The sequence below is a fragment of the Mirounga leonina genome, unplaced genomic scaffold (assembly GCF_011800145.1).
Source record: "Mirounga leonina isolate KUSES-001 unplaced genomic scaffold, KU_Mleo_1.0 Mir_151, whole genome shotgun sequence".
Lineage (NCBI taxonomy): Eukaryota > Metazoa > Chordata > Mammalia > Carnivora > Phocidae > Mirounga > Mirounga leonina.
Window position 1 is genome coordinate 44020829 of NW_023270377.1, and position 15313 is coordinate 44036141.

General features: G+C 36.8%; 1 protein-coding gene across 1 annotated transcript in view; it reads left to right on the plus strand.

The window, feature by feature from the left end:
* Positions 1 to 342: 342 nt before the first annotated feature.
* Positions 343 to 15313, plus strand: part of COL5A2 (collagen type V alpha 2 chain) — a 335664-nt gene continuing 320693 nt past the window's right edge. The window contains exon 1 of the mRNA XM_035007551.1: positions 343 to 514. The gene's annotated coding sequence lies outside the window, so the exon portion shown is untranslated. The remainder of the gene's footprint in view (positions 515 to 15313) is intronic.

Genomic DNA, 15313 nt, shown 5'->3' on the forward strand with positions numbered 1-15313 from the left:
GGCTCGATCCCAGGACCCTGGGACCATGACCCGAGCCGAAGGCAGACGCCCAACGACTGAGCCACCCAGGTGCCCCTATCCCAACTTTTTATTCCTGGCTTATCTTTGTATGTAGTCCTTACCCTATCACTATTTTCCTCCCTCTATCCCATTGCTAGGCACCAGCAGCCAGATTTGATTTGATTCACATTAATTCTAACTTGGTCTGTTCTTTAGGGGCCTTTTCCTCTATCAGGCTGTGTAGGCAGTCAAGCTTACCTTTATTCTTTGATCCTGAAGAAATTTTGCCAACATTTGGTAGTTTTAATCATCCTGACTTTATTTATTAAATATAAGTATTTTATTTATTAGATCTGTTTTTGTCTTTGCAAACATTTTAGGTGACTCTTGAGTCATACCACATGGATGTGTTCTAGTGTGACCGTGAATGTCTTGGTTTGAAGGTCCGAACCATCTGGGTGTATGCTGTTGTGGTTTGTGCTGGTGAGCTCCTGGGCCTGGTGTTGCTAAGATGGTGAGTCTGTAGTTAAACACAGAGTCATCCTCTAGGGACCCATTTTAAAACATTCTTCTCTCTTTAGGCAATGTTATAGGCTAGATTTACCAGATTTTGGGTAGGCCCTAGAGATCCAAGAGGTTTATAAGCACTTGTGTCTGTTCCAGGGCTCAGTCATCTTGTTCATTAGAAAGATAGACTAGTGTGCCTCCACTGACTAATGTGTTTTCACAATTCAAAATGCTTCATGATGTTTCCACATTTTATGAAATTTACTGAAGCACAAAATGTGTTGATGGACTCTTACTTCTTGATGCAGTAATAGCTTCCTTCCAGTCTTTAGATATATTTAGATTTACTAAAAACTCATTAATGCCAGCAGGTCATTAGAAGTTAACATTTCTCACTGTAGTGATACTCAGTTTGAATTGGAATAGCGTTTGTTTTCATCAGTGATCCAATTGCTAATTGTTGTGTGCTTGAGGTGTGGGGATTAGGAGCTTTAAGTGATCATATTTTCTTTTCCTGAGAATACAAGAATAAGCAATAATGTCACAATCCTTTTACAAATTTCAAATAGATCATACATATGGTTGTAAAGCCAAATTGCATTTTTTTCCAATTTAAAATTTATAGAATAATTCTAGACTGAAGATTGGACCGACAACATGGATTTGAGCATTCTAAAGACACTAGCACAGATAAAGTCTCTGAGGAACAATGTAAAAATATCTTGGAAAAAATTCCTAGAATCTTTATCATTCGTCCATAATAAAAAGTTCTTTTTTTAGTATAATGAATAAAATGTGTCCCCATATTTGTGTATCCATATTTCTCTCTGAATCTTACTTCCTCAAAGCAATTTCTTAAAAATTCCTAAAATAATATAGAACTATCATAGAATCATAGAATATGAGAACCAGAAGATATCTGATTTACAATATTTAATCATTGCTGTTCAAGATAGCCTGAGTGAGATAGGATGTTAGGAATTCTTCAGTGGTTCTTCCATTAGCATTTCCTGGAATCAGGAATTGTGGAAAGCACTGGGGATGATATGCTCTGCTGATTAGGTAGGATCAGTGCCTACAACATAAAAGGACTTAGAAAAAATGTTTGCAGAATGAATGAATGAATGAATGGAGGAGAGGAAATATACTGGATGGACTGAAGTGCTACTCTCTGCTCAGCATTACTACTACTTAATGTTATGAAAACAAAAGGAACATAATTCCCTTTCAGTTTGTGAATGCAGTAAGCTCTTAGTTCCTAATTTTATTTTTCTCCTCCTTTAAACCTATTTGCCTACAATCTTTTTTTTACGTAACAGTGATCTTTCAAAAACCATAAATCATATGCTATCCTATTTCTGCTTTAAAATCCTCTGACTTCTCAATGCATTTAGTACACAAATTCAACCATTTATCACAACCTACAAGTACATGCTTGCCCACTTATCCATTCTCATGCCCCATAGCTCTTTTTCTCTCACACTGCACACTAGTCACATTGACCCTCTTTCTCTTCATAGTTTCCAACTCAGGACTGTTGAACTGACTATTCTCTAGACCTGAGAGGCATATCTTCACATACCTGGCTTCTTCCCATTATTTAGTTCTCGTCAAAGGTCACCTCCTTAAAGATGCCTTCCTTGACCACCCCAACACATTTCCATGATACTCCCTCCAGCACTCCCTGCCAGGTCACTCTGTATTTATATATAGCAGTAATGGCTTCATGATATTGTTTTTCAGGGCAGTCATCTTTGATGCTGTGCTCAGTATCTAGAACAGAAACTGGCACAGGTTGAATGAGTAAATGCTGAATTTGTAATTACATTCTTTTTTTTTTTAAAGATTTTTATTTATTTGAGAGAGAGAATGAGAGAGAGAGAATAAGAGGGGGGAGGGTCAGAGGGAGAAGCAGATTCCCTGCTAAGCAGGGAGCCCGATGTGGGACTCGATCCCGGGACTCCAGGATCATGACCTGAGCTGAAAGCAGTTGTGTAACCAACTGAGCCACCCAGGTGCCCCTTGTAGTTACGTTCTTAAAATCCTCTACCAGAAAGAGTCAGGAATGAGCTTTCAAGATTGATCCTGCCCCTTGTCTGAGCTCCCTTAGTGCTCTGTGTATGCATGTGTAATTACCACATGATATCCTAGCTCTTTACCAGCCCATCTTATTCACTAATTGTAATCCCTTACTGAGGAAGGTTCTCTAGCATCTCACAGTGCTGGACATATCAGGGGATTTCAGTAAGTTATTTTGGAGAAAGGATGTTTAAACTTATTAAGCACCTGTTTGGCAAAATAGAATGACAGCAGATGTTACTTTGGGGTAATATTTATTTAAGGGTTAAGAACACAGGCTCAGAAAAACTCATGTAACCTTGGGAGATACTTAATGTGGTGAGAATGTCTCCAGATCCCTTCTCCATCTCTACTTCTACTAGCAGAACTCTGCTTTTATTTTAGACAGCCATGGGTCCAGCAGAAAGATTTCACTTTCTTCCTTTCTTGTAGCTAGGGGTAGAAAATGATATGCCAATAGATGATGTTGGGTGGATTTGGGGGAAGACTCTAATGGAAGACTCAGCCCTTATTCCCCTCTTGTGGCTTGAAATATTTGGCCACAGTATTTTGTTGTTTCTTCCACTAAGGAGAAGAGTCTATTTCCCTAACCTTTGAATATGGGCTGGCCTTGTGATTTTCTTTGGTAAATAGAAGGCGCATACTTGATAAATTTGTAAGAGATTTGAAAGCCTATTTGAAAGCTTTTGAAGCGTTAGGAATTCTTTTTCTTTTTCTTTTTTTCAGAGAGAGAGAGAGCGCATGCACACATGGAAGTAGAGGTGGGGTGGGGGTGGAGGTGGGGACGGACAAAGTGGGAGGGAGAGAGAGAATCTTAAGCAGGCTCCACGCCCGGTGCAGAGCTTGACCAGGGGCTCTATCTCATGACATGGAGATCATGACCTGAGCCAAAATCAAAAGTTGGACACTTAACCAACTGAGCCACTGGGTACCCTGAAGAGTTAGGAATTCTTAACCCTTTAAGCCCATATATTATATTAAGATTAGTCCAGGGTCTTTAGTTGTAATTTATTTCTTGTCATAATGTTTAGTGAAGGTTTCCCTAATCTTCTCTAAGGGATAATAAAGAGTCTTCAGTCAGAGAGAAGGGGGATCAAGTTCGGAAAATACAAGGAGTGCTAACCTCCTTTTTGGCCTGGGGTTGGTGGACAGAAGGGATAGCAAGAGGCAGAATATGGAACCAGTGAAATATGTGTCCTGATTTTCCCTCTCTTGGCTTTAGCCTGGGTTGAAGGAATGTTTGGGAAGTTGATGGGCTATCAATGTCATATGGCTCTTTCCTGTTCCCTTAACTGGACTCGGTGGGGAGCTTAGGGGTAGGGGTAAAGACCCTGACCAATGTGTGGAAGGGAGGGATTTGGACACTGACATGAGAACAGTCAGGGTGAGGTGACTTCATGGCAGGGGTTGAGAAAAGGCTATCAGGCCAGGGTACTGGATGGAGGCTGCAGGGTAAACCAGGAGTTTGAAGCCAGTAAGAATTGAGAAAAAGGTGAGTTGGCAGAAGGAAGAGGCCAATTTCTCCTGGGAACAAAGTCCAAGCTAAAGGAATGGACCATAAATTTGCTGGCCATAAACTGCAACAACAGAGGCCAATGGGGAAAACTGTAACCAGGAGAACAGGGGACGTCAGTTCAGAGACCAGCAGATGCCAGTCCAAGGACTGGCATGAGGCTGAGGGCCCCTTTACTCCAATACCAGGAGAATATAACACCCCAAATGGTTGCAACTTTACTGGAGGTTGGGCAGGAAGAGGCTCCTGTGAGGCTGAGGATTTTTGTTCAAATGAGAGAGCATTACTTGAACGTTACTTGAAGAGACTGTTAAATGACGAGATTGTACTGGAGATCTCTCTATGTCTCTAATATGTCTGTATTTAAACCTGCTAGTTATTAGAGGTGGAGAGACAGGAAACATCGGTTTTCGACAAAATAAAGAACTTAAGTTTTGCAGCACATCTGAGTTTTTATGTCAGTTACATTTTGTGAACCTGTTTTACTTGACTGGCTTCAAGAAGAGAATATTGGCCTAGAAGCTCTCCAAGGTCCCCTCTAGTTTTCAGTGTTAGGGTTTCAGTACATTTCCATTATTTGTCAGACTTCCGCAGCAGCCTCCTTAGAGGTCTCCCTACTTCCTGATGATCTTTCCTGAGCTTTCTATCTCTTGTAGTAGAGCAAGAACAGACTTTTTCAAATACTTCTTTATTCATGGAATTTCCCTGCTCAGAAGCATATTGTCTTTAAAACCCCTTTTAGGGATCTTAACATTGTCCATTTCCTGTTCTGTTTGAGGCCCTTTGCGGGATCAGATGTATTTACCATGTGTTGATTCTCCTGGTCTTTTTGGAAAACCAAAAGGCATCTCTGGTGTCCTTTACACTTTCGAGCTTTAAACTATGCTCAAAGCTTTTCTTTTTCACATTAACATAAACGAGCTTTTGGTTAGCCCTTAGTTACTGTTTTTATCTCCTGGAAATAATACCTTAGTGATGTTAGACACACATTTTTATTTGCTGCAAATAAACTATAATGAGCGATGTGTATGGTTCATTTTTCTGAAACTTTTCTGTAAGTCCCTGCATGCATCAAGGGACTTGATTTTTATAATTCATTTAAGTATATTCTATGCAGTTCTTTCCTTGGAAGGAAACTCAAGACATACTCCATAACATTTCTGGAAACTGTTCTCTGGTTACTTCAAGTCAAAGAACAGAGTTGAAGTTTAGTAATTAAAATGACCAGCCTCCTGTACTAGTTAAAATTTTGATCCTGTTTTGTATTTATGGCTTTCCTCCTCTCCCAGCATCAGCAATACACAGGCAGGAAGTTGGGGAAAAGATGGGGGTTTGCTTTTTCCTTTTTCTACTCCTTCCTACCTCACCAGACACATTTTCTGATCCCTCCAGCACCACCCCCACTCCTGGCCCCAAGCAACAGCTGTTCCACTTTCTTCCACTATACATTAGTTTAATCTGTTCCAAACTTTCAGACAAATGGGCTCATGTAGTTTGTACTCTCTTGCAATGGCTCTTTTTTCTCAGCCTAATGTTTTCGAGTTTCATCCATGCTGCTTAATTAATATTTTTGTTTCTGAGTAATGTTATATTTTCTGAATATATTAGTTTGTTTGCCTCTTCTCCATTCATTATTTTTCTGTGTATTCTTTTGGAAATTGTATAGATTTAGCTTTTTTGTGTAGGATTATGTGCACTTTAACTTATTATTTTTTGTATAGTCTTATGCAAAGAATGGGGTTCATTTTTTTCCATATACATATTCAATTATTCCAGCACTATTTGTACAAAAGCCTTTTTTCTCTCTCTTGAGTTACCTTGGCACCTTTGTCAAAAATCCATTAACAAACAGACAAACAAATAAGTAAAAATCCATTAACCACATGTGTGACTCTATTTAAGGACTCTATATTCTGTTCCACTGACCATAAATTTATCCTTCAACCAACACTACACTCTTTTGATTGCTGTAAATCTTGAAATCTGATTAGGCCTCCAAACTTCATTGTTTTTAAAGTTTCTTTTGATATTTCATGTCATTTATTTTTCACGTGAATTTTAGAATCAGCTTATCAGGTTCTACAAAAATAGGCTACTGGGATTTTAATCTGTAAACATTAAAAAATAAAAAACAAAACAAACCTGTCCCTTATGCCCCCCCTTCTCTCTGCATCTGTTACAATCCAATCCGTTACAATCCAAAATTACGAGTATTATAATATGTTGAGAAGACTATCTGTGTAGTCAGTAGATGAAATTTAAAAAATAAACTTCTTTATTGGATAACTTTTTTAAACATTTTTTTCTACTTTAAACTGTGCTACTAAACATTTGCTAAGTAACATCTTTAAGTATAAACATCTTAACCTGTTGGGGATTTTCTTTTTCTTTTTCTTTTTTTTTAAAGATTTTATTTATTTATTTGACAGACAGAGAGACAGCGAGAGAGGGAACACAAGCAGGGAGAGTGAGAGAGGGAGAAGCAGGCTTCCCGCCGAGCAGGGAGCCTGATGCGGGGCTCGATCCCAGGACCCTGGGATCGTGACTGGATCTGAAGGCAGACGCTTAATGACTGAGCCACCCAGGCATCCCAACATGTTGGGGATTTTCTTTCTATGGGTTAGAGTCCCAAAAGTGGGATTATTGAATCAAAGCTTATGTAAATTTTAAATCTTATTGAACAAAAAATTCTAAATAGAATATTGGCAAACAGGATACTATAATGCCTCCAAAGAATAATACGTCATGACTAAGTAGAACTCATCCAAGGAATGCAAAGTTATCTCAATATCTGAAACCTATGAGTTTAATTCTTTACATTTACCAGTTAAAGAAGAAAGCCATATAGTTATATCAATAGATACTGAAAAGCTTTGAATAAAAGATAGCAGTTATTCATAAAAAGTCTAAGTGCAATAAAAATAGCAGAATATGCTTAAATAAGATAAAGAGTATCAGAAATAAATAGCAAATATTATTCTAAATGATGAAACATTAAAGACATTTCTGTTACATTTAGAAAAAGGACAGAGATGACCAGTACTTTATTAATATTCAACATTATTTTAGAAGTTGTCTAAAATGCAATAGAAAGAAAATGAAATAACACCTAAAATAAGGAAAAGAAAACAAAATGATTTTTCTTTTTCTTGTCTATGATATATCTTCATATCCTTAGAAATTGTTATGGACTGAACTGTGTCCCCTCTCCCCCCTCCCCACTCCTAAATTCATGTTGAAATCTTAACCACCAATGTGATTGATCATATTTGGAGAAACGGCCTTTAAAGAGGTAAATAAGGCTAAAATAAGTTCATAAGAGTGGAACCCTAATTCAATATGACTGGTGGCATTATAAGAAGAGGAGATTAGGACACAGGCAATACAAATGACCACATGAGGGTGTTGCAGGATTATAGGGCTCTAGTCTCACGGAGTCAAAGAATGAATCTTGGGGACACAAAAGGGTGAAGTAAAGTGAAAGTTTATTAAGTGGAGGTGAGAGCAGTAAGGAGAGAAAAAAAGCTCTGTAAAGTGAGAGGGGTCCCGAGTGGGTTGCCACTAAGAGCTTTGGTGGCAGTCTTTTATTGAGAACTGACTGGGAAGCTTGTGGCCTTGAGATTCTTGTGCCAGCTTGGTTTGTTCCCTTATTTCTTGTTCAGCTCTGTCTTAGCATCTCCACCTGCCAAGAATAGTTTCTGGAGCTTAATCAGGGGAGACAGGGGCCTCCTATCTCTCTGGCCTATACCTTAACCCTTTCCCTGCTCATGGGAGGGGACCTGTGGGCAGAAAGAGCTATACTGGGATTGTGAGGAGTGACTGATTGTATACTTTCTAATTAGTGGGGATTAGGGGTAGCACAAGTCTCCAAGGGCACAATGAGAAAGCTTGGTTTCCTCCTGAAAGCCAAAGAAAGCGGCCTCAGGAGAAACCAACCCTGCTGACACCTTGATCTTGGACTTCCAGTCTTCAAAACTGTGAAAAAATAAATTTCTGTAGTTTAAGTCACCTGGACTGTGATATTTTGTTAAGGCAGCCCTAGAAAACTAATACAGAAACCCATGATAAGCTCATCCTACTAAAAATGTACAAGTTATGCTAAGAGAATTTGGTTAGATGGCTGGATAGAAAATAATTATACATAAGCCAAAATGTTTCTGTATTATTTATGACCACCTGTACATGGAAGTCAGGGAAAAAAATGGTAAGTAGAATTACCTGTATGGAAAAGATGGGATTTTGATATCTTGATCTTTAGCTACTTCTGTATACACTGGCTATTATATTTATTTATCACTCTCTTAAAGGGAAATTCTTTGGCTTCAATACAAAAACATTCAGCTTTATACCACATTAAATTTACTGTTGCCTTGACAAAAATTAGATATGTAGATAATTTTGTTTCTCTTCTCAAAAGGAAAGGTTTATATTTTTTATTTTATTTTTTATTTTTCATAGATGTCTCATGCTTTATTTTTACCCAGCGGTGATTCAGGCCATGCCCCACTTGGCCGTTGGCACTGTCTCTGGAAAGTGGAAGGAGCAGCCTCATCAGAAAGCCCAGACGGCTGCCAGTTTTCCTTGCTGCAGGGGCTGTCAGAGTAGGCCCAGCAGCACCCCCACTGCCTCACCCGCGTTTCTCCTCCATCTAGCCCTTTTTCTAGACCTGGTCTGCCTCTGTCCTCTTGCTGTGAAGCCCTGTTTCTGTGCCCTAAAGCTGCGCACTTCTCATCAGGTGTGTTCTGGGTGTCTTCAGGGTCACCCCAAAGGGGCGGTTCCGGGATGCAGAGCAGACCAGCACTCTCCCTCAGCGGCTGGGCAGTATTGATCTTCTTTTTAAATTTTGAGTTTTTATTTAAATTTAAGTTAACATATATGGTAAAATGCATCACTTACATACAACGCCGCCCAGTGCTCATCACAAGTGCCCTCTTTAATACCCATCACCTATTTAGCCCATCCCCCGCCCACCTCCCTTCCAACAACCCTCAGTTTCTTCTCTATCGTTAAGAGTTACTTATGGTTTGCTTCTCTCTCTCTCTCTCTCTCTCTTTTTAAGGAAAGGTTTAATTTATTGGGAACATTTATTGTTAAATAGTTTATTTAAATTATAAGTTTAGTAAATGTGTAAAAATATTTACCATCCTCAGGAAGTTATTGCATAACATCTTTTTAGTTTCACTACCTTTCAACAAACACAATTTCCAAGAAACAATCTGAAAGTAAATAATTTATATTCTAGTATAATTATCTAATGACACACAGATAATAGGAACCTATTATTCAAATTCACTTTACTAAAAATAAAACTCATGGTACTCTTCTATTTTTAATCTCAATTTTGAATTCTATTTAAAACCTGTTTGGGGGCACCTGGGTGGCTCAGACTAAGCGTCTGCCTTCAGCTCAGGTCATGATCCCAGGGTCCTGGGATCCAGTGTTGGGCTCCCTGGTGGTGGGGAGCCTGCTTCTGCCTCCGCCTGCAGCTCCCCTTGCTTGTGCTCTCTCTCTCTGTCAAATGAATAAATAAAATCTTAAAAAAAAAAGCTGTTTGAGGAAAGATATGTTAGAGATGTCATTTACAGCTTTGTTCAAGTTTTCTCATTCAATCTTCTTTTTTGCAATTAGTGCACAATCTTTCCCATATATAGAAAACTGCATAAGGTACCTCAACTATTTATCATTTTAAGGTTATGTATTTACTGCTCCATCTTTTTTGGTGATACTTCCATGATTTTAAGTAAAATGTTATAGAATTATTTTTTGCAGAATTAACAATACCATTTATAAACATTTTAGCCATGCAGAACTGTATAAGTAAGATAACAAAGTACCTTCATGTACCACTATTTAGAGACAGATATTGATATGATCAGTAGAATGACTTTTTAGCCATTGCCGTATATATACATAAAGATAGAAATATAACTGTAGATGGTTGGAAACAGTACACAAAAATTGCATCTATTTATATATCATATTTTAAATTAAAAGATAAATTTAGTTTTACTTGAATTTAATGGAAAAGGAAGCTAACATGAAGCTTAATGGATGTTCAACCTTCTGATGTTTCTTCATCCCAGATATTTATTGCTAAAAGAGCCTTTTGAGAAGAATGATGAGGAACATTAAGAAATTTTCTTAGAGTTCATGTGTTAGTTTTATGTCATATTGACTGATTTCTGCTGTGAAAGATGAGGAAATGAGCATTCATCCTTTCTCCCATTTCCTTCTGTTTTTTATTCAGTGTATTATAATATTGTCTTTTCAAATTTTATAACATTGACATATAGCTATAATTATATAGCTATAATTTTTAGAGTTGTTTATTCTTTCCTCCACACTTAAAATGGATTGGATTTTCTCTGTCAGTCTTTTTTACCATAGTGTCTCCATTCCTCAGTTCCTTGTTTTCATTCATATCTTTGATGACTGTATTTCATGGTCAACTAATTTTCAACAGTGGCACCAAGGATACACAAGAGAGAAAGGATAGTCTCTTCAAAAAATGATGCTGGGAAAACTGGGTAGACACATGCAAAAGAAAGAAATTTGGACCCCTATCTTATACTACAAACCAAAGTAAACTCAAAACAAATTGAAGCTTTAAATGTAGGACCTTGAAACCATAAAACTCTTCGAAGAAAATGTAGAGGAAAAGCTCCTCAATGTTGGCCTTGGCAATGATTTTTTTTTTTTTTTGGATCTGATACCAAAATCACAGGCAACAAAAACAAAATGAAGTAGGGACTACATCAAACTAAAAAGGTTTTGCATAGCAAAGGAAACATTAAGCATAAAAAAAAAAAGGCATTCTATGGAATGGGAGAAAATATTAGCAAACCTTATTTGATAAGGGATTAATTCTAAAATATATAAGGAACTCTTACAATTTAGTAGCAAAAAAAATAAAATAAAATAAAAACCCTCAAATAACCCAGGTAAAAAATGGGCAAAGCATCTGAGTAAACATTTTTCTAAATAAGACAAATGGCCAACAGGTTATATAAAAATATGCTCAAAATCACTATCATCAGTAAATGGAAATCAAAACCACAATGTGATATCATCTCACATCTGTTAGGATATCTTGTCAAAAAGACAAGGGATAACAAATGTTGGCAAGCATGTGGAGAAAAGGGAACCCTTGTGTGCACTGTTGGTGGGAATAGGAGGTGGGATAGCCACTGATTATGGAAAACAGTGTGGAGGTTCCTTTAAAAATTAAAAGTGGAGCTACCATATGATCTAGCAACCTCACTTCTAGGTATATATCCAATGGAAATTAAATCAGTATCTTGAAGGGATATCTGTATCCCAATGTCATTGCAGCATTATTCACAGTAGCCAAGATACGGAAGCAACCTAAGTGTCCATTGATGGAGGAATGGATAAAGAAGATGTGATATATACACACAATGGAATATTCAGCCAAAAAAAGAGAAGGAAATCCTGCCACTTGTGACCACATGAAAGAACATGGAGGGCATTACGTTAAATGAGATAAGCCAGAAGAGAAAGATAAATACTGTATGATCTCACTTATATGTGGCATCTTAAAAAAAAATCTCACTCATAGAAACAGAGACTAGAATGGTGGTTGCTGGGGGCTGGGACTGGGTGAAATGGGAAGCTGTTAGTTAAAGGGTACAGACTTTCAGTTAGAAGATGAGTAAGACTGAGGATCTAATGCACAGCATGGTGGCTATAGTTAATAATTTTATATTGTATATTTAATGGATTGTTAGGCAACTTGATTGTGGTAATCATTTCACAATGTATACATATATCAAATCATCACATTGTACACTTTAAATATATTACAATTTTATCAGTTATACCTCCATAGAGCTGGGGGAAAAAAGAGAAGTACTCAGAGATACTGTATCCTCAGTTTTGTGCACATCTGCTACAAATTATAAAATGTTATAAAATACTTGGGTCATATTTTTACCCTGAGAACTTTGTAATATTGCTCTGTTCTTTTCTGGCACTAAAGTTTGCTGGTGAAAGAAATGTCTTGAGGCTAGCTTAATTTCTTTCCCCCTATAGGTGAATCATTTTATTCTCTCACTGAAAGGATGGTAGATTCATTTAAAACAACAACAACCCACATTTAATATGGAAAAATTATCAGATGGCATAAATACATGTATAAATTATAACAAGATCTGTATTAATTATTTATTTGTGCTTTTATAATTTTAAAAATTCTAGCTTTTAAAATAGATTATACCATTATTCTTTTTCATATAAAAATTAGGGCCAAAAATAGGCAAATTTTGGGGCACCTGGGGGCTCAGTCAGTTAAGTGGCTGCCTTCGGCTCAGGTCATGATCCCAGGGTCCTGGAATGGAGCCCTGCATCGGGCTCCTTGCTCAGCAGAGAGCCTGCTTCTCCCTCTCCCTCTGCCTGCCTGCGGCTCCCCCTGCTTGTGCTATGTCTCTCACTCTCTCTCTGTGTCAAATAAATAAAATCTTAAAAAAAAAAAGCTTTAAAAAAAATAGGCAAATTTCTCTTGTACTTTTTTTATCTTTATTTTTTTAGTGTGTTTGATCATTTTATACTGTTATGTTTCAATTCTGATTTTAGCTTTAAACCTTTATAACTTTATTTTTTATTCAGCTTATTTTTAAAAATTTTTATTATGTAGCTTAAAATAGTTTACTATTTATATTTATTTACAATTTTTTTTTCCGTTAATTTATAGGTAAGGAGGAGGAAAAGTTTTGTGTGACAATTTTGAACTTAAGCACAATCCACATTCCAAATAAAGGAGATTAGATGCTCTATTTCATCCTAGTGGGTTCTGGAACAGCTCATCTACCTTCTGTAGATAGACCCCATTATCCCATTCCATTTATCACTAACATTCCTAAAATATTTCATGTGAATGATTCTGAGAACTCACAGGCCAAATTCCTTGCAATAATGATAACCACTATTTATGTGAATACCATTTTTAACTGCTGAGACTTGATTTCACCATCTGTTATCATTCCCTTGAAGAGTTACGTATTCTAAAATCCATAAACAACTAGTGTATATTGAACAAGTCAGGTTAAATAAATGACTACGTAACTACTGAAGAAGTAGATGAGCAATTACAATTAGGGAAGAATCTTAATAATGCTAATGATTTGATTTCACAAAAAGCCTTGATCTTATTTACCTTTCTGGGAAGAGTTATGGAAGAGGTCTCTTAAGATGTAGGGTTTTCCAACTCCTTTCAGTATTAGTGTGCAAAGCAAGGAGTAGATTATCAACATGGTGTGCTAGAACATACATAAGCTTGCAGTTATAAGCCTCAGATTGAAATTTGGTTTTGTCACTTACTAATATGAAAACTTGGGCAAGTTATCTAATGTCTCAGAGGTTTGTTTCTTTATGCTTATAATATGATAATGCCTAATTAATTATAAAAATTAAAGCATTATCTGTAAAGTACCAAGAACATAAAAAGCACTCAGTGTCAGATACCTTTTCTTGAGCTGGAATAAATCCCAAATATCTTCGAAGAAAATGTTGTTTTGCCTTAGGCACCTCTGTACTCTGACTCTCAATGACCTTTAATAATGAGATGTCAACTTTATGATCTGACAGTTCAGTTACTAAAGGGTCCCCTTTCATCCAGCCATAAAAAAAATACCTACAGAAATTGAAAGTGACATTGCCTCAGCAGATAAATGTACTGTTAATATAAGAAAAGTTATTATCATCACAGGAAGGAATTTTGCCCTGAGGGTTTTCAGTCATTTAGATTAAATATTTTAGGAATCTCAGAGAAACTGCAGCCTTGAATCATTTACTCCTCATCTTTTATCAAAAATGTTAAGACTAAAATTGATACGTATGAAAAATTATTTAAAAACTATGTAATTCATTTGTACACTAGTCCTTGGGAATTATGGATGGGTTTCAAGGGGTCAATGAACTCCCTGGAATTGTATACAAAGCTGGTATGCATGTGCATTTTTGTGCTGAGAGGTCCGTAGTATTCAAGTGTTTCTTAAAAGAGTTCAAAGGTCAAATAGAATTAAGAACCACTTTCTTAGATAGTCTGACAAGTGTCTTCGGAGAAATTGGACCATGAGAAGATTATTTTTGGACCATATTAACCTAGCCTGATGTATAATAATCTTCACTGAGTTTTGTTTTAATAAGATGTAAGATAAATAATAGTCATATAATTTTTCCAGCAAGTACTATAAACATAATTGTGAGGGTAAAATTCACTTTTTACTCAGTGTCTCCTCTTTCATATATAAAAGAGAATTTCTTTTAGAATTCAGTGCCAGAAAATTCTGCTTCCTCTTAGTATCTGCCTTGTTAGCTTTTTTCCCTTTTAAAATGAGAATTAGATTACTCATCCTATATTTTATTTTATTTATTTTATATTTCCAGTGTAGTTAACCTACAGTGTTATATTAGTTTCAGGTGTACAATATAGTGATTCAGCAATACCATGCATCACCCAGTGCTCATCATGACAGTGCACTCCTTAATCCCATCACCTATTTCACCCATTTCTGCCCCCTCACCTCTCCTCTGGTAACCATCAGTTTGTTCTCTATAATTATGAGTCTGTTTCTTGGTTTGTTTGTTTCTTTTTTTTTTTCTTTGCTTTTTTTTTTTCATTTGTTTCTTAAATTCCATATATGAGTGAAATCATATGGTATTTGTCTTTCTCTGACTAATTTCGCTTAACATTATACTCTGTACCCCATCCATGTCATTGCAAATGGCAAAATTTCATTCTGTTTTATGGCTGAATAATATTCTGTTGTATATATAAACACTTCTTCTTTATCCATTCATCAGTCAATAGACACTTGGGCTGCTTCCATATCTTGGTTATTGTAAATAATGCTGCTATGGGGTGCCTGGGTGGCTCAGTCAGTTAAGTGTCCAACTCTTGATTCCAGCTCAAGTCATAATCTCAGGGTCCTGGGACTGAGCTCCTCATTGGGCTCTGTGCTCAGCATGGAGTCTACTTGTCCATCTCCCTCTGCTTCTCCTATCACTCATGCTCTGTCTCTCTCAAATAAATAAATCTCTAAAATTTTTTTAAAAAACAATGCTGCTATAAACATAGGGATGCATGTATCCCTTTGAATTAGTGTTTTTGTATTTTTTGGATAAATACCTAGTACTGTGATTCCTGGATCATAGAGGCGTTCTATTTTAAACATTTTGAGGAACCTCCATACTGTT